Consider the following 19,607-nt stretch of genomic DNA (forward strand, 5'->3'; position numbering starts at 1 on the left):
GTTTGACCCCCAGTACTCTTTCCTGCCATGGCAGGGGGTCGGACTAGATGATCTGTTTAGGTCCCTTCCGACCCTAGAAACTATGAAACTACGCCCTTTGCATCTTGTCATTCATCCCCTGTGTCTGGGACAATGAACATATGTCTTCTAGCATTGTGGGTCTTTTAGAAACAAGAACACACAAGCTGATTTAATCCTCAGTTTTAGCTTGCTCTTCAAGGGCATTTCTCCCAAGAATTTGGGTACTTTGAAATACATATAGAGAGACACCTTCCCTTCGTGCTTACAAGAATCTGATATATCAATAAGGCACTAAATGCCTGACCAAAAGCTTATGGTGAGACTCCCAGAAAATTGTTTGCAGAGCAATTTCTAAGTTTGCACAGTACAGTGATTTTTTTTAAAGAATTTAAGATTAAACTGACTAAACTGCTAATCACACAAGTCTTACACTATGGGTAGTCCTTTTTCAAGGAAACCCTATCCTCCCAATTTCCCTTTAATAGAAATATTTATATGAATAAGGGAGTCTCATGTGAGAAACAGCTACCAGGATCAGGCCTTCAGACCTTGGCATTTGGCTGCTGACAAACATGAAAAAAACCTTTAAAAAAGCATCACTTTACTGGAAGAGGTATCACATTAGTTCAACCTGTTTCCACAGCACCTGTGTAGATCGGGTGCTTCAGTGGGAGCTTTTGGCACTTATCTAAAGCTGATGCGAGCCGGGTCCAAGTAATGCAATACCTCTTCTGGGCATGTGCTGCACTTGGTGCAGGGGCACACTGGGCTTGAAGTAAAGCCCCATTTTGGGTGTGGGTTTTTTACACATCTGTAAGCAGAATCATGTATGTGGTACTTAAATTAACTGAGGAATTGTTTTGTTTCCCCAGGATTTTTGAACAACCCAAGCCGAGTAGCACAGGTATCACAAGACCTCTGGTAGCCTTTTGTACATATGGACAGGAATTCAACCTCCAAAACACTCTGGAATCTGCATGATTCATCATCAGATACAAAACAGTCCATACTGCTTTAATATTCTTAAACTCCTAACCCTCTGAATTAAAGAGGTATCATTCTCTTCTTACAGCTGTGGCTCAGCACAGGCAGGGATTGAGATGCCCAAAAATGAAGCCAGACAAAATTTAAAACAAAATCTTTCTGTGACAGATTTAAGAGTGATGGATACATCTGGAGCTTACAAACAGCCAATTAAATTAGCATGTATTATACAACGGTACAGGAGCTCAGTTCAAGAAAAACAGTTTCTTATAGGAAATTAGAGGGAACAAAAATACTAAGGTTAAATGAGATCAGATAATGCTGACAACAATGGTGACGAAGCAGCAGCTTTAAAAAAAATGCTATTCATTCTCTTACAACAAGACACCTAATAAAATATAAATCTTTGAACCATTCCTTGGGGTACTACACGTAATTATCATCCTCATTTCATCACATGGAAACTAAGGCAGAGAGTAGCTAAAACAGGGGTTAAACTTCTCTCAAAGCTCTTGCAATGAGTAAAAAACAGAGATGAAAACAGGTCCTAGAATCTTCCAAAGACCAAAGCTACAATTTTACATTTTTAGAAAAATGGTCTCCATGACAAAAGACATAGCATAAGAGAATAATAATAATTAAAAAAAAAACTCAGTATCTCCAGAAAAAGGTCATCTAAAATGTTCAAGAGGCAAAAGCTCAGAAAAAGATGTTAGTCCAAAACAACGGATAGAAAGAAGCACAGACTTATGGACCACATTATCCTCAAGCAGAATTGAAAAAGGGGTTAAATAGTTGCAGTGCCTCTGGCCCTGGAAAAAAAAAAAAAAAAAAAAAAATCAGACATACATTCCAGAACTGTGAGTTTTATAACTGTAGATTCTTTTACAAATTAAGAAATTTGAAGAAGAGAGAGAAAGACAGAGAGAGAACATACAGTTCCTCAAGAAAGGCCTTCACAAATGATCTCTAGAGGAGCCAATAACTTGGGCTGTAACCAAACTCACTGCAATTTCTTATCCTGGTTTTCACAAAAACAGTATGAGATCCACAATCGAGTACTTATGAAAACAGGTTTAATCACACTAACAAAAATGAACCTCTCTACCAACAGAGCTGATAAGACATCCATACAGCACAGAATCACCATGTGCGTAAGCTCAATGGCTGCCCTACCAGGGATAGAAATGTGCATCAGAATTGACTGCCATGCTGGTAATATGCACAAAGAGATGAACACAGCGGCAGGTTTTGGAAAGTCGATTTTGGAAAGAAGCATAATAATCATGGCAATGATATTCATAGTGTAAACACAGTTTTGAATAAGTTATCAGCGCAGGTTAATTCAGAGACAAATGCAAGTTTTAAGGAGAGGGGGAAGTTGGCTGCTTCCAGGAATGCTGAGTCATACATGAAATAGGTTCTAATGGCTACAGACCAACCTCATGATCCAGAGATGAAGAACAGGTTACTCTGATGAGTATATTCCAACTTTGCTGCCTATATCCATTTTTAGGCACCTAAAAAACAGCCTTAGTTACAGAAATGTTGTCTAAACAAAGTAAAAAACTGAAAATAAAAGTCCAGTAAAACACTAGATCAGGCAAGAGCAACAGAATAAGTGAAATAAATGCCCTATGTGTATAATAACAAAATTACAATATTATGAGTCATTGAACTGGCTCCTACAATACAGTTTGGCTGTGACCCTTTAATTACCCTAACGATCTTTTGTCAAAAACATGTAAATGGAAGTAAGTGCTTTTAAGCCTATATTTTTGTTTTTATTGTCAAGTCTCTTCTGTTCATCAGTGATAGGCAAATACTTCAGTGTAATCGATGTCATTTGCTCAGGACAGGATACAACTGTACAAGCATGAACACTGCATGCCCCTGGAGCCTGGGGGGGGCACAGCGAGCTCCCACAGGCGGCAGTGGCACTGTTGGCAACAGGAGCATGGTAGCGAGCGGGGAGCTCCCGCAGGTGGCTTCGGTGCTGTTGGCGGTTGGGGGTGGCAGACCGACCAGTAGTCGGCAGCAACCAGTCGTGATTACGGACCGCCTGCAGACAGGGGGGGTCGGTGGCGCCTTTTCACAGGGGTGCACCAGCACACTCAGGGGGAGCATTTGCACTCCCTGCGCATCGCCAATGTGTACAAGACTCTTCTCAACAGCAGATTTCTATCTGGATCACTCAGGCTAGGAACAGATGTTTTAGAAGGCTGGAGGTCAGAATGTATTAAAAATGGCCACCTGATGTAACTGAGTTTGCCCGGGTACAGATCTTACACTTTGGCTAGGTACAGAGGTTCAAGAAACCCGAGGTGGAAGTGATCTAACTTTTGTGCTTTACTCTTTCAGTGTCCTACATTAGGTCAGGTCACCCACCACAAACTGCTCTGTCAGCCACAGGAATCTGTCAGCCACAGCCAGGCAGGGAGTGGAGAAAATCCCAGAGTACACGTCCCCACCTGACAGAGAAACAAGGGGTGGGGGACACTCCCACTGTGACCCCCGCCCCCTACAAAACTGTGGCTGTATCTGTGTCCCTGTATCCACATCATAGAAAGTTAGGGTTGGAAGGGACCTCAGTAGGTCATCTAATCCAACCCCCTGCTCAAGGCAGAAACATCTCTAATTAGATCATCCTAACCAAAGCTTTGTCTAGCCCGGTCTTGAAAACCTCCAAGGAAGGAGCTTCCACCATCTCTCTGTTTAACCTGTTCTGATGTTTTACTACTCTCCTAATGAGAATTTTTTTTCCTAATATGTAATCTAAACTTCCCTTGCTGCAGCTTGAGACTGTTGCTTCTTGTTCTGTCATCTGCCACCACTGAGAACAGTCCAGCTCCATCCTCTTTTGCCCCCCCCCTCCCCTTCAGGGAGTTGAAGGCTGCTGTTGAATCCCTTCCAAGTCTTCTCTTCTCTAGACTAAATTCAGAGAAGTTAGGGACTGAAAGGGATTTCACGAGATCATCAGGTCCAGCCCGAATAAATTGAGACTTAAAATCACTTGCCCACACCCAGACTTGAACTAGCAGCATTTTAGGTATCTGCTCACAACTCAGACCTTTCAGCCACAAAAAAGGCCTACCTCAATCACAGAAGAGGCATGTCAAATAAACCTAGTCCCCTCAGCCTGTCCTCATAAATCATGTTCCTAGCCAGTCAGCCCCCAGCCTGAGGTCATTCCCTCCTCCCCCACTTTGCGGCTCTGCCATGCAGGGACACAGATGCCAGGATTTCAACCACTCCTCTCCCCCGCCTCCCAAACTATATACAATTTGTCAGAGGGGCCCAATCCTTCCTTCTGCAGAGTGACTCTCCATGCCAAGGGACATTGTATAAAGATAGAAAACTACTGAACTACACATGCTCCCTTCCCTGTCCCCCTTCCGTCCACAGCTGACAGCTCAGAGCATCTGAGTACAGCCAAGTTGCAGGACACCTCCCTGCAAGGATGGGATAGTAGGAAGGGCCACAAAGCAGCCTGGGATGCCAGCAGCCTAAGTTAAGTTGGGATGGGATCTGATCCAGAAGTTATATAGACCAGTCTAACCAAAAAACAATTAAGTCTGCTACTACATCCATCCAGGTCTATCCTAGACCAGGTTCCACCATTTTTAAAACAGTCTGCGTGTGCTCAACTTCTATTCTGTTGCAGGTTTAGACCACTTTCTGATCACTTATACTGGTTTATATGTAATGTCCTTACCTGATCTTAGATTTACCTAACTAGGGATCTAAGTGTTAATCATACAGAAGTTCAGAAAGTTTAGATCAGTCTAACAATGTCCAACCAATCTCAGTGAACCCTACCTCTGAGGTAGTCTAACTTAGATCAGGTCCAGAAAGAATTTCTGTGTAGTTCCCAGTGCATCCCAGCCCTGACACTGTGCATTTCCTACCTCCCCCTTGGCACCAAGATATTTTTAGCCCCTCAACCCCTTTCCTATCTCTCAGATGGACCCCCACACCCCCCATAGACCAGCCAACCCCTGCACAAGACCACAAAACCCAGGATATTGCAAGCCACTTCTGGTACCAGTTTTACCAGCATTGGCCAGGCCAGGAGTAAAGTAAACTGGAGAGTGGGGAGAGTTGAGTGGGATTGGGGAAGTAGGTTTGTGGTAGGGGCAGAGGATCAGTGGGCTAAAAACAGCCCCTGATTGGGAGGGGGAATGAGAGCGCCCTTCCATCCCTCCAAGCTCCCTACTAGCCCTTCTGACACTGCCAAACCCTCCCAGACCCAACCAAACCCAACCCCTCCAAGCCACCTGCAAATCCCACTTGCCCCAATTCTCCCTGCAGACCTAGCCTGCCCCCAAAAACCCTCATAGACCCCACTTTCCCTCCTAATCCCTCCATGGACCCCATGTGCTCCCCAACCCCCCCATCCCAATTTAGCCACTTTTACCTTAATGTAATCTCCCCATACTTCTTTGAATGTCTGTATCTACCCTCAGTGATCATTATGGATCCCTGGAGCCTTGCAAGAGAGAAATGTTAGCAAAAAATTGCAAAACCATCCCTTGCAGACCTCAAAAGGAAGAGCTTAATGCTGAGGTTGCAAACCTGTGTCCAGGCAGCTGGGATAATAAAACTGGGTCACCTTTTAACATTAAGTAAAGCATTTTGTGTTCTCCGAGTCAAGCCTACAAAACTTAGTTTGCAAAAAAATGCTGCCTCTCCCTTTACTTATAGAAGACTGACGTGTTAGCCAAGGGTTCAGTCTCTCATTTCCAATATTTATTAGCAAGGAAATGGTTTATATTCTGTCCCCAAACTTTTGTTTTTACCAACTCCCCTCATCCTTTGTACGTATTAGACACTAAAGGACTTCAATCCTTTAATTTATTTCATCATTATGGTGTGAGACAAACATGTGAATCTCAATGGATTTTACCAAAAATATAATTTAATAATATGTCCAATGATTATTTACTCCAAACACTGATGCCACCATACTAAGGGACACAAAGTAAATCACAATGGATTCTGGGAATGGCAATGACTGATTTTGACTGGAAAATAACTAAGAGTATCAGTATATTTTGTCACATGATGTATTATGCACCATGCCCTGAGATGTGTATGCATTGGTTTTTATTAGATTAAGCACCTGAATGATAAAATAAGAATGGTATTGTATGTGCCTATCCCGAGTTCCCTCTGCCACTGCAGCCATCCTCGTTGACTATTCCCTAAAATAACATGTACATTGCTACTATTCACAATTCCTTCTTTGATCCATCTCCTATTTATCAGAATGTCCCCATCCCAGCCTTGATTTTTAAAATAAGAAAAATCAAGTGTATTCCAGTTCAATAAAATAGCAGCTCAACACAAGGAATGTTTTAAGATCCTGGGTGCATCTACACATGCACTTTACTGCACAGTAGACACTTTTACTGTGCATAAAATGTCTCATAAAAATGGTGACATTACACTAATGTGTGGTAAAATAATCTACTGTGCATTAAGCTTCACTAAAAAGCATGTAGATGTACTACTGCACCTTAGCACAGCCTAATTAATACACATTAATTTAGTACTTCACATTAGAGGGTGTGTACAAAAATGCAGATACTGCTCCAATGCGCTGGGATTTCAATGTAAAAGAGCAGACTCACTTAATTGAACCTGCTGCAGTGTTACAATTACTGTGATCCAGCAGCCTCCTGCATCTCAGTGTCTCTGCACTTGAAAATGGTAGCAGGGGTGTTTGAAGTTAAAGCTTGTTGAATAAAGTTTAGTTTAAGCACTCCTGTCACCATTTTTAAGTGCCGGGATGCTAATACATAAGATGTTGTAGTGCTTTAATTAGAGCTGCTCTAATTAAAGTGCTGCTCCTCCACCCCCAGAGAATATGTAAAAGTGCCCAGAGGTACTAAATTGAATGTGCATTAGAAAAGGTGCACTAATGTACATGTAGATACACCCCCTAACTATTTAGTCTAGAAAGGATAGGACTAGAAAAGGGTGTTATAGAGACTTGTTAAAACGACAAACAACATATAGAAAGTCAGATAATTTTATATTCATGTTTATATTTTTCTATAATAAAAGTCAGATAATTTTAAAAATAAACCAAAGAAGCTGCACTTTCACAAGAGAAAAGATGTTTAGAAAGTTTGTTTCCCTAGGAATATAAGCACTACAGTAGCACATGATGAAATAATTTTTAGAGGCCTAATGCTTACAGAGCCTTGTATTGCCAGACATAAGCAAACTAATATAGAGAACCAGATACAAGGGTACCTTATAGACAGGCTTGGCAGGATTTAATTTTAATCCGTAAACGTTGATAAAACAGTCACACTCAATGACCAATGAAAAAATATTTCCATCATTAATCATCAAAATTCATAGAAAGAGGACTTAAGAAAAATGATGGCTGATGGAGTGTGTCATGACAGGGGAAGCAGTAGTTTGGACTGAAACTCCCAGAAACCCCAGGGGACTTGGAACAAAGGAAAAGGAAGTGATAAAGTGGACAAGGGACCTATGGGTGAGCAGAGCCGGGACTGATGGCAGCTCTGCCACTCAGCTGGCAGCAGTCCTACAATACTTACATTTATTATCAATAAATTGTCTGCTCCCCACACCCTTAATTTTACACTATCCTGAAAATTAAAATCTATAAAAAATCAAATGTTTAAAAATAAACCTCAGTATTACCCACCAAAATTATTTTAAAATAAAAATTGAATTCTGCCAAGCCTACTTACAGACTAACTGAATCAGAGAGATGTATATGCTTTCACAGCTATCTATGATAAATATAGGATGGGTTAGGGATGTGAATGGCTAAAACCTGAATTCTTTAACTGATAAGCCCAGTGATAACCAGATATAGCTTACTGGCTATTATTTAGCATGGCACGGACAGTCTGGTAGGGGAGTTGAGAAGGGAAGCCATGCAGAGTGCCAGCAAGAACTGGAAGGCTGCAAGGCTGGTAGGCAGAAGGGAAGGAGGGAGAAGTGAGGAGGTGAGAAGGGAGAGGTGGGGACTAGTACCTATAGCTTACATCTGCAGACCCTGGTACAGCCACCTGCAGCCTCCCCACCACTTCCCAAGAGCATTTCAAGCTCTAGGTAGGCACCTGCTGCCCACCATGGAGCCTGAGCTGCCTGTGGCAGGTAGTTGGGAGGCTGCAAGCAGCTGAACTGGGTCCATGGAGCCTAGCTATTCAGTACTAGTCCCTCCTTCCCCCACTTCCTCCCCCCAACTCTGTTGTCCACAAGGAAACCAACTCAGCTTCCTCTCCGGGGAGTGTGGAAGTCAGAGGCCACGTCCTGCCTGCCAAAGGTTGGAGCCCCGCCCCACATGCCCATCCTCATCTGCATGCCTGGCTGGATGCAATGCCTTCTGTTGCTGCAGTTATTGCTGCTGGTGGCACCCATGCATGCCCCCCAGCCAGGCCCATGGTAGCTGCAGGGCCTGGCAGGTGCAAAGTGGAGGTAACCAACATGGAGTGGCTCCTCTGAGCCTGCAGCTCAGGCCCATGGTACACCCCACCTCCGGAGGACCTGCCCGCCCACCAAGCTCATCGTGAGGCAGAGCTCTGGGGAGTTGGGGCCCTGGGGAGCTCCCAAGTCCCTCCCACACCTTTTGGGACTAGAAGCACCCCACTGGTGCTGGGTTGGGCAAGAGTGCCCCTCCAGCCAGCCCAAAACAGGCCCATGTAGGCCAGGAAGGACGTCATCCTTCTCAACCTGGAAAGACGTGGGCAGCGGGGTTCCACAGGGCTCGGTCCTCAGGCCCGCACTGTTCAACATCTTCATCAGTGATTTGGACGAGGGGGTAAAAAGGATGCAACAGGCTACAATCAGACCTAGACAGGTTACAAGGGTGGGCGGATGAGAATAGGATGGGTTTCAACACAGACAAGTGCAAGATGATGCACCTCGGGAGGAACAACCAGCACCATACCTACAGGTTAGGGAACTCCCCACGTCAGCACGGAGGTGGAAAAGGATCTGGGGGTCATCATTGACTCCAAGATGAACATGGGCCGGCAGTGTGGAGAGGCAGTTAGGAAGGCCAACCGCACCTTGTTATGCATCTACAGATGCATCTCGAGCAGGTCCAAAGAGGTGATCCTCCCCCTCTATGCGGTACTGGTCAGGCCGCAGCTGGAGTACTGTGTCCAGGTCTGGGCGCCACACTTCAAGAGGGATGTCAACAGCATGGAGAGGGGCCAGAGGAGGGCCACTCGCATGATCAGGGGACAGCAGGGCAGGCCCTATGAGGAGAGGCTATGGGACCTGAACCTGTTCAGCCTCCAAAAGAAGGCTGAGGGGGGATCTTGTGGCCTGTTATAAACTAGTCAGGGGGGACCAGCAGGCATTGGGGGAGTCACTGTTTCCCTGAGCACCGCCAGGAGTGACCAGGAATAACGGTCACAAGCTGGCAGAGGGTAGGTTTAGGTTAGATATCAGGAGGCGCTACTTCAGGGTAGCTAGGGTCTGGAACCAACTTCCAAGAGAAGTGGTGCAGGCTCCTACCCTTGGGGTATTTAAGAGGAGGTGAGATGCACATCTTGCTGGGGTCGTTTGACCCCAGTACTCTTTCCTGCCATGGCGGGGGGTCGGACTAGATGATCTGTTCAGGTCCCTTCCGAGCCTAGAAACTTTGAAACTATGAAACTAGGATAGGGGTTGCCATACTGATTAATCATTTATTTCTTATAATTACAACAGGTTAAATGGATATTTCTAAATTGGTATTTACATCCCTAGTTCAGGTTGGTAAGAAGTATCTCCTTGTAGGTTGTATTACAGAATCAGGAGGATTAACATTTTTTCTGAACCATCTGGTCTTGCCATGGTTGTTGCCAAAGGAACACACTTGGAAGAACTACTTGGTAAGGCATTTTCTTTGTTTCTGGTCTTAGTATACACCCCACCAAACACACTGAAGACGTTTTATGTTCAAGAAATCAGTGGGTCAGGTTACCTCAGTAATGGCTCAGTAGGATTTATAATCTGAATCTATTCACGCACCAGTCAACACAAACTCCATTTCAATATATGCTACAAGTATGTTTTAAAGCTCAAAGCAACATATCTGTCTTTAGAGACAATCTCATATGATATCCCATGAAAACCACCACTGCTAGTGACCTACTATCAGAAAAGTTTCAATTATTTTATTATTATTATTTCTTGTGAAAATAATCCATTAAAAATAAAATTACATTCTGCTTTTCAGTTAGCTCTATTTTACAGGTTGTTCCTCATTTGTGTGTACTACAAATAGCTAACAATGCAGATTAGATTTTGCAGTTTTAAAATACAAGTAGTATCTCCTAAAATCAAGAGGAATATGAATGTCTGCAATACAGCAAAGCACATAATCAAACTATTGCTCCTATTCAGGATGAATCCTTCTGTAAAGCAGACCACAAATTAAGGATGGCGAAAAAACTTGCTAGTACTACAGTTAGATATTTAATTGAAGGAATAATCCTCAGAACACATTTATTTTGTCCTTTTTTCTGTGCTAGTATAGCTTTTTGTAGATGCCAAACATTTCATAATTGCATAAAACAGGCACATTAGGAATTGGAATACTTTAACCTTGATTCACAGATGATGATGGAAAATGGTTTAAGTAGAATCATACATCCAAAACTCCTCAGATTTCAGGATTTGTGAGATCTGAATCTAAGCCACCCACTATGTTTTCAAAACCAAGGCTCAACTGGCAAGATTGCGTAACATTAACCACAACAGTCAAGTTACATTATTTTCTAGTGAGTGAAAGCTTGAATGTTGCAACTATTAATATGAGATTCTTAGTTGGAATAATTCACGGCATCAATAAACTTAGGTATAATGGCAGTTTTAAAACTGAATTATGTAAAGCCTCAGATTTTTTTAAAGATAATTTAGATTATTTTCAGGGAGATGAAAAAAAAATCAAACTGTTGATATTGAGATTTCAGCCTCAAGGAAGCTCCTCCCCAAAACATTCACCCACAGTGATTCAGAAACACAATTACACAAGAGTTATACATCTTAAAACCAAAGCATTTCTTCCTCTCTGTACAAATACATGACATTTGCATAGTGGCAGCAATTTAGGATTGGGAATCTAGTGACTGTAACTATTTAACTAGTTCTGAAAGGGGCTGCAAGGGTGTTACTAATGTCATAACCGGCAGTAGTTCAATTTAAGGGACTGTAATTTAGCTTAGAGAACATCTTCTATTGGTGCTCATGAAGAAGATGGGAAGAACCCAGTTTTCCTATAAAAGCCCAGATGACCATCTGGAGAAAGTGCCTTTTAGAGATGGTATCTTTCACTTTGTAAATCAGGCAACTTCAATATAGGAAGCACTGTATTATAATGAATGTGCAACCCCACAGACCATAATTTTACAGTCATTTTTTTCAAGATTCAATTATAGACTTCAATATGTTATTTATTTAAAATATGATTTTTTGTTGCAATAGGGTCAGTTTTACAGAGGCTTAGCAGAAATTATCCTTCACTTTACTGACTTCCATCAATTCCTTCTGAAGGCCCTGAAAGCCAAGGGTGGATGGGATGAGAAGGGAAAGCAGAGGGCAGATGGGATGTTAGAGATGAATCAACCTCACAGTGACTTGTCCAAGCTCACTGATACTATAAAATTACCATTTATTTTAGATTTCCCTTATGTCAGAAAGAAAACATTAGGTATACATTTTGCTGCCTGTTAGGTAAAGGTGTGTTGGGATATGTGAGCCCTTAAATCTCAAAGCTGCACATCTTACTTGCTTTGGCTCTCTTCTCCTTAATGCTGGGGTTGCTAATAGAAAAGGAGTTTTACAATTATTAAAGAAGTTGCACATCTGTTTTGGTCTAATAAACTAATTGGACCAGGTGGCATAATGGTTCTTCACACAACCTGAGGATCTGGTTCACCATGTTCCTATACTTTATTATAAGTTAATAAAACATGCTTTATAGGACTTATGGCTTTCTATACCCAGCATTCACCAATCAATGGTTTTCTGCATTTTTGTTGGCATAATTTCTCACAAGAAACCTTCTGATATCAAAGCATGGCTGAAATATCAAAATTCCTTCAAATATCTATTTCTGTTACTATTATCTATAGCTGCACTTGAAAGCTGCTGCCCCTGGTATCACTTACATTTCCACAGAAATATAAATCTCTCAGGGAACAAAGGAAATAAAAAGGTATTGTTCTTGGACCAAAACAAAACGTACTATTTGATTATTTTGATATTGCACAATAATTTTCATGAGTTATACATGCTGAACCACATGTTCTTTGTACTTAATTGTGGACATTACCTCCCTCAAGACATTTACTTGAAAAAGGCCAGACAAAAAACCAACTCAAAGATCTGATTAATTCAGAATTCAAGCATTGTCACTGCAGGTTTTGCCATGAAGGCACTTCTAGCATAGGAATATTAAGGAAAACATTATCAAAAAGAGATTACTGAAAGCTGGATATTTATCTCTCTGAGATCAAATGGGATCAAAAGGATATGAAATGGTTAACTGTAGACAAACCAGTAATGGCTGTGGTGGTCCAATTGAATTTTTTAATATCTGTACTTAGCTATTTTATTTTAAGAGCTCTAAATTTGAAATCCAGCAGCACTACAACAAAGGAACAATTGAAAAACACAATTTCGATCAAAATTAAGGCTTATTAGAACTATGACACCTCTTTATTTTTTTGGGAGGGGTGCGAGTGGGACTCAAGAAAATCAAAAGGAGATAACTCAATACTTTAATGCTGTATTGATTTTAAACTTAGTGTCCTTATTGGTTTAATTTGTTAGGCTTGAGGAGCCAGGTACAGAAGTTACACTCATTGCGTGGTAAGCACACAGAAAGTGCTCTGCGGCCCTAACCGAACAGACGGGCAGGGCATATAGAGTGCTATAAACATGGTGGATCCCTCTCTAAGATATCCTGGGATCAACGTTGTATCAAACTTCAGTGCTGTGCATTACAGCACTGTAATGAACATCTGTACCAGATCCCATTGTGACTTAGGCAACCCATGGGACTTTGCGGCACCCCGCTCACCACCCCCTTCCTAGACCAAAGCTCATTTGGTTTGCCCGAGTGCTGGGCTGGCCTTGCCCCCAGACTGTCAATGAGAAGAGTCATTGAAGCCTCTCCTGCTTCCATCCCCCCACCCCCATTCCCTCTGGCCAGCTATGAGCCACTGTCTAGTATTATCGCTCAGCATATGGATCCATCTACCCCGTCTGGGCATTTGTAAAGAACGCAACTTTAAGTGCTGTGCTGTTTGCTGGACACCACATTCACACAGGGGGCTGTCCAAGATGTTCATCTTGTACAGTGTTGTTTTGAAGCATCCCTATCCAGTTCTCAGTCTGTTCAGTTTGATTCACGGTTCTCTGTCAAAGTCGTGCCCAACGGGGCACTCATTTAGTTTTGGTACAAAATGCTGTAGGAATAGATTTCGGACTGGATTGCTCTGAACGATCATTTCATTCTCATTCAACCCACCCCTTATCTAAATGTGATGCAATGCACACAGCCACAGTACCAGGCCTATCAGGCTCTCCATGGGCCCAAAAACCCAGCAACAGGGAAGCGGTTAGGGTCTGTCTTTTTATGTCACTTGTCTAATGCCCTAGAGCAGAGGTTCCCAAACTTTTTTATTGAGTTTCACCTTCCAGATTTACCAGCTTCCTTTTTATATTTAAAATGTAATATTTAAATGCCAATTATTATTATTATAATGAAAATTAAATCCACCACTACACAATTTCTTCCATGTATCCTCTAGAGATGCCTTGTGTACCCCAGGGGTACATATACCACAGTTTGGGAACCCCTGCCCTAGACTGCAGGCAATACATGTATGTGTGCGAACTGTGCATCCTATTATGAGTCTCTGCACACTGCAAGTTTGGTGCTGAGCTTTTTAGTATGTGCTCCTGGACTATACAGGAGCACATAATCTGTTCTGACCACTTTGATATTGGCACACCATGTCATGCTGGCTACACATCTTAAGGAAGATACCCATGTAGAGACTTCACTGACCTCCTGAATGTGCTTATATGCATTACACAGTACGGTCAATGCCAGGCTGTAAGCAGCTGTGCAGCTTCCAGCCCCAGGCAGGGAAAAGAGTGTGGACAGGGACTCACCATAGGTCTCTCATGTCTCCCTTATCTGCAGACTCTACATTTGTGCATGGGAGGCCCAGTTCTGGAGCCCCAAATCCTGGATCCAAGATGATCAGCCAGAGACGCATGTAGACAGCGCTGGCAAAATGAGGACAAATGGGACCTTCGATGTAGAGGGTTGGAATGGACAGGTTAGCTATTTCTTACACCCACACTGCTGTGGCACTTGATTGAGCCATCTAGGCCCAGGAATGTGCTATGAAGGTCCAAAAACAAGATCTACAGACAGCCACCCACTTTCTGAGGGAGATCACCCACACCAGTAAGGAACTGAGAGAGTTGCAGCACCAGGATAAGGTGTTTATGTGCAGGGTCAAAGACCAGCTGGGATGCAGCTACAACCCCCTCCCTCCCCCCGAGTGGCATCAGCACCACAAGGGGAGACTGGTGCCCTTCTTGGCAGGAATGGTGCGGCAAGCTGCTGCCTACCCTTTCCCTGGCATTGACAGCCCTGCTCAAGGGTGACATGCCCAAGAATCCCACAGAGCAGGTGGGGCCAGATGGCAGCTGTGGGGGAACGCTCCACATGGTGCATTGATTTGGAGATGCTGGGGAGCAGGAGAGTCCTGGAATAGATCTGACACATAGAAGCCCATGACCTATGGTCTAAGGAGCCATGAAGGCATCCAGCAGGGCCCACTCTGGGGAATAGTACTGGGAGAGGTAAAAGGTACCAGGCTGCCCAAGACCCACTGCCAGGGCCAGCACTGACGCTTCCCACCTTCCAGGGCCAACTCACTCCCCCAGCTGGAAGTTGCCAGCTTCAGCTTAGGGCCCCAAAGAGGTTCCAGGCCAATCCCTGAAGGGTGCAGGAATACTTAAAATGAGGCAGGCTGGGGAAACACCCCCCAGCCCACTGGGCCAAGCCAGTCCAGTCATTCATTCCACTGCAAGGGAGCAGCACAGTCTCTGTGAGGACAGGCAGAGTCTGTGGGCTTCGGTCCGAGTCCTGGAGCAGACAACGTTCCACGATTTCTTTTTACTATGAACAAAAAACGTTTGGCAGCTGCAACATTTAATTAAGCCCAAGAATGGTAGTTTCATGCTTAGCATTCGTCCTGCTGCCCCAAGGTTTCGTGTTTGTTAAATTGAGCCCCATTGGTTGCCTGCCCCTATCTTGCCCTCCACTCCATAACGACCTAGTGCAGCCAGGGGCTGTCCCCACTCTCTCACCGTTAACTGAAAAGGCTTCAAGTTCCAGAGCAGGCAACCTTCCACGGGTTTTGTTTGATAAACGCACTAAAAGTTTAGCAGCTTCAACATTTGATTAAAAGATGGCAGATCTTTTCCTCATGTTACACCCCCTCTGCAACCCAGGTGAGAGCCCCTGGGGGGAGCTGGAAAGGGAGAAGAAAACGGGACTGGTGCCTGGCCAGCTTGGGGTGTGGGCAGTACTGCCTGGGATGCAGGGCCAGAGAAGCCCAGGGTTGGAGACCCATGGCCCAGTATCACTTGAAGCCCCCCAGCTCTACTACTCATTTGGGGAGGGCTCCAGGTCTATGAAGATGAAGAACTACTTGTCCAGGCCTTCAAAGATCCAGAGAGCCTGCTCCTGTCCAAGGCCAGGGCCCCCAGCATCAGCAGGAAGGGAATACAGGCATCCAGGACATGCATGTGCACACACACAGGGCCCAGGCATCCAAAACACACACATACACGGTGGGTGCAGAGTACATTGGGTGGCCATATATAGGGTGGCTGGCTGATTGCTTGTGCCCAAGATGGTGCATGCCATGATGAGGTGCTACCATATCAGGTCCAGATGGGCAGCTGGTGGGGACATCACAGCCAATCAGAGGTGGCTTGGCCATTCAGCTCCATTTGGGAGTCTTTGGCAGCCCAGGGAACCCACAGTGCAAGCAGGGAGGTGTGCGAGAGCCACCCCTATCTGCTGGACTCAGGGTGTGCGGGCAGTCTCTGAACCTCCCCCAAGGGCTAACATGTTCTGCTGGCTCCCAATCTAACTTTGGATGCTTAACAGTAAAGCTCAAAAAAGTTTGAGCACTTCTGCCTCAGGCTTCTGGAATCCCTGTACTTAGCCATGGATATTATAATATTACTATTCTACAAAATATCTTTTATTGGAGAAACTATATCCATGTTCACCAAATTAAAAACATCACTAAGATAATGCTACCCAAAATACCAATATTAGAAAAGCTGTTCCTTTAAGAAATATTAATCACATTGTCATCTTGTTTGGAATAGAAAATAAGCTTAAAAAATCATAATTCAAAAACAAAGAGTACACGCTAAACCAAACACATGTGTCTTGAATTCTACTCTGGTATTAATTAGTTTTGGGCTCTGGCAGAGTACCACAGGATGCCGCAGTTGAGAAATCCCCGACATTGGTCAAGTAGAGTTCAACCCATGGATGACAGCAATATCTTAAGTGTCATGGCAGTGACAGAGCTTAGAAACCAGACCATGCAAAGCTTTTATATTATCACAGGCACCTTAAATGACACAGAGAAGTGAACAAGGTTTAAGCACAAGTGAATGGGCTCCTTGCAGAATGCTCTGGTCAGAAGATGAGAAGCTGTTCTCTGCCACTGGTAAAGCAGGAAAAAATCAGAGTATGAAGCACATTAGAGCAATGGAGCCTGAAGGCAACAAGGAAATGATAGATATGAGGTCCATGTTAGGAGGAAGCAACATTTCATGGAGAGTTAGCAACCTGTCAACAGATTATACAGATCCACCTATTTTCCTCTCTAATTAACAATCATCACATCCTCTTTTTTCCAAACTGAGTCGTCAGCAGTGAAAACCAGACCATGAAATCTCTGGAAACCAAGTATAAGTGTAACTGGTCTGACATCAATTGTTTTTCAATAATCTTCCCTGAAAAAAGCAGGAAGACAAGGCAGTAAAGCAAAATAAGGAATGTTATTAATATCAAACTATTAAATGCTTAACCAGAATTTTCTTACACATTTCTGGAAGCCTGGCCTAACTAAGAAAAAGAAGTAACTCCATCACAGCGGGTCCAAAACTTACACTCACCTTAGCCACTATAAAGGGTCTGCATCCATCTCCCAGCTGGTTATCTACAAATCCCTAAGGACATCTACAAACATAGGGACTGAAAGTGGAAGACAACCAACCATCTGAGAAGGTAAATGTTTTCCTTCCTCTATTTTTGCCATCAGACAATATAGATCTGATGCAGTGCACCCCCGAAACAGAATTGACAATTCTTTACCAAAAAAACCCATTTCCCTCAATTAAGCAAGGTTAGTGTCCTAATTTAGTAGTCTGACAATTTCAAGGAATTCTAGTTTGGATTTTGAAAGGCTCCTTGAGAAGCTGTGGATTAACTCAGTGAATGCCAGATTGTTTTGGGTATAACCAACACTTTGCCCCAAAAAGCACCTGGAGAAAATTGGGGTATACATTATATCAAGAAGAAGGCCTCTATGCATTCAGAAATTTGGAAGGGAGGGGCAGAGGAGCTGGGAGCTTTAATGGTCAGGTCTCTAAGAGTCATGGCAATTAACACTACCACTGCTCCCTCCCTACTTGTCTCCCTCCCCACTACCACATTTCTGAACCTATGGGAAACCCCGGATTGGAACAACATGCAGGGTTGGGGGACAGACCTGTCTGAGTCTGATCTATCACATGGCTCCAGATTTTGCCTGAAACTCCAGAGCTAGAGCACAGGTCAGACCCAGCATACAGCACCAGCACTGGCACACTGGAACAGGCCCTAACTCATGGATCCCAGGCCCCAGTGCACAGCCCCCAGCTACAGAGAACCCAGTCATCTCGTACTTTTCTGTAATCCATAGTAAGATTTTTTTTTCCTTCTCCCCAAACTAGGAAGAGCGTTAGGTTCAAGGTCATGCTAAACACAAGAAAATATGGTAGAAGCTGAAGAATGTGGCAGAGACAACGCTACTACCCTGAGAGGGTGAATAGGCGTACATTTGCTATAGGTGGAAATAGATGCTACACTGAGGGTGTGCTTTACTGAGCACTAGACTAATCTACTGAGTAATAAAGCATCATTGTCTACACATGCACAGCATTCACTGCACAGTAAATTAGTTTGTTGCACAGCTGGCTACTACCTGTAGATACAAGTAGTAGATTTATTGTGCAGTAGCTACTGCACAGTAGTGCACATGTAGGCATTGGTCTCAGTCAACCCAAGCAGCAGGGGGCAGGTGCTTACTTCTCAGCCCCCACTCCAATCAGTCAATTGCCCAGGGCAGGGGATGGTTTCCCAGCACCAACCCCAGCCAATTGGGGGGCAGGGCTTGGCAGTAGGTCCCCCTGAGATGGGACAGGTCTACCCACCATCCAGAGCCCAAGGCTCACCCCAGTGCCACTGCCAGCCTGGGGCTGGCAACCAAAAGAGCCTGGAGCTACCCTAGGTGTTATAAGGGGGCAGAGAAGAGCAGCAATAGCTTTGCAATGAACTGCTCTTGACGGGCACACGTATAGATGTGCTCCCGGGGAAAGGTTACTGCACCTCATTTTAATGCGCAGAAAGCTTAAAGTGTATTAATAGCATGTGTAGACATGCCCTGAGAGAACTGATTACAGGATGCTAATACATAAGCTAATTTTGAGAAACAACCAACATCTTTTCATGGATGGCCTCAGGGGATAACAGACATATTTATCTGTTGTGTTAAGCAGTGTTATGTCATGAAAAGAGCTCAGCTAAACACAATTAGCCAATAAATGCAATACTAATGTCATAAAAACAGTTAAATATCCATTTATAGCTGTATCTAAACATAGCCTTCAAACTGGCAAAATTGCTTCAAATAAACAAACATTTTTGTTTGTTTTTTAAGATTCCACGTTGAACAGTGCAGGCCCAGTATAAGGAAAACTGGCAGTTTCTTCAGTCCATTGGAGGCAGAAATTGCAAAAAGCACATCACATTACATTTTTACTCCTAGAAAGACAAAACAGGAACTCTCCAGAGAGCAAAAACATTATTATAAATGATCGTTGCAAAGTGAGATAGACATGTTCCGGAATATTTATCTCTGGACATGTATTCAACATAATAAGCTAATTTAAAGTATACTTTCTTTCTAGCATCAAATTATTTGGCAAAGTAAAGGGGTAAATTCAATGGAAGTTACCAGAACTGCATTTAGTTACACAGGCAGACCATCTAGTCCTAAATAATGTGCATCATAAAACTATAGGCTCCAATCCTACAAACACACATGGGAATTTCTTGGTTCATGTATGTTACCCCATTCATAGTTTTATAGTTTCTAAGGTCAGAAGGGACCTGAGCAGATCATCGAGTCTGACCCCCTGCCATGCAGGAAAGAGTACTGGGATCAAATGACCCCAGCAAGGTGTACATCTAGCCTCCTCTTAAAGACCCCCAGGGTAGGAGCCAGCACCACTTTGCTTGGAAG

The 19,607-nt window shown here is 43.6% G+C and overlaps 1 protein-coding gene across 2 annotated transcripts in view; it reads right to left on the reverse strand.

Annotated features, from left to right (window-relative positions):
• Positions 1 to 19,607, reverse strand: part of SEMA3D (semaphorin 3D) — a 199,383-nt gene that overhangs the window by 153,119 nt on the left and 26,657 nt on the right. The window contains exon 2 of one of the 2 annotated variants that reach the window (XM_019543653.1): positions 12,976 to 12,982. The exons of the other annotated variant lie outside the window; for it this stretch is intronic. The gene's annotated coding sequence lies outside the window, so the exon portion shown is untranslated. The remainder of the gene's footprint in view (positions 1 to 12,975; positions 12,983 to 19,607) is intronic. 2 annotated transcript variants of the gene reach the window in all.

Source organism: Crocodylus porosus, unplaced genomic scaffold, assembly GCF_001723895.1.
Source record: "Crocodylus porosus isolate Cpor-Errol unplaced genomic scaffold, CroPor_comp1, whole genome shotgun sequence".
In the NCBI taxonomy this organism is placed as follows: Eukaryota; Metazoa; Chordata; order Crocodylia; family Crocodylidae; genus Crocodylus; species Crocodylus porosus.